This window comes from Otolemur garnettii, unplaced genomic scaffold (genome assembly GCF_000181295.1).
Source record: "Otolemur garnettii isolate 467f Iridium unplaced genomic scaffold, OtoGar3 scaffold00345, whole genome shotgun sequence".
In the NCBI taxonomy this organism is placed as follows: domain Eukaryota; kingdom Metazoa; phylum Chordata; class Mammalia; order Primates; family Galagidae; genus Otolemur; species Otolemur garnettii.
Window position 1 is genome coordinate 5,748 of NW_003852740.1, and position 1,101 is coordinate 6,848.

Genomic DNA, 1,101 nt, shown 5'->3' on the forward strand with positions numbered 1-1,101 from the left:
AAACCCACAGCCAATATTGTAATCAATGGAGTTAAATTGAAATCATTTCCACTCAGATCAGGAACCAGGCAAGGGTGCCCATTGTCTCCATTGCTACTTAACATTGTAATGGAAGTTCTAGCTATTGCAATTCAGTAAGAAAAGGTGATTAAGGGTATCCACATAGGAACAGAAGAGGTTAAACTTTCACTTTTCGCAGATGATATGATTGTATATCTGGAAAACACCAGGGATTCAACTATAAAACTCTTAGAAATGATCAAGGAATACAGTGGCATATCAGGATACAAAATCAACACTCATAACTCTGTAGCTTTTATATATACCAACAGCAGTCAAGCTGAAAAAGCAATCAAGGCCTCTATCCCATTTAAAGTAGTGCCAAAGAAGATGAAATATTTGCGAGTATACTTAACAAAGGATGTGAAAGATCTCTATAGGAGAACTATGAAACGCTAAGAAAAGAAACAGCCAAAAATGTTAACGAATGAAAAAATATACTATGCTCATGGCTAAATGTCCATATTACTCAAAGCAACATACAATTTTAATGCAATACCCATTAAAGCCCCACTGTCATACTTTAAAGATCTTGAGAAAATAATATTTCGTTTTATATGGAATCAGAAAAAAACTCAAATAGCTAAGACATTACTCAGGAACAAAAACAAAGCAGGAGGAATCACGCTACCAGACCTCAGACTATACTATAAATTGATAGTGATCAAAATAGCACGGTACTGGCACAAAAACAGAGAAGTAGATGTATGGAACACAATAGAAAGCCAACAGACGAATCCAGCTACCTACCGTTACCTCATCTTTGACAAACCAATTAAAAACATTGAATGGGGAAAAGATTCCCTATTTAACAAATGGTGCTGGGCGAACTGGCTGGCGACCTGTAGAAGACTGAAACTGGATCCACACCTTTCACCATTAACTAAGATAGATTCTCACTGGATTAAGGACTTAAACTGAAGACATGAAACCATAAAAATACTAGAAGAAAGTGCAGGCAAAACACTTGGAGAAATCGGCCTGGCGAATTTTTTATGAGATGGACCCACGGGCAATTGAAGCAACATCAAAAATACACTA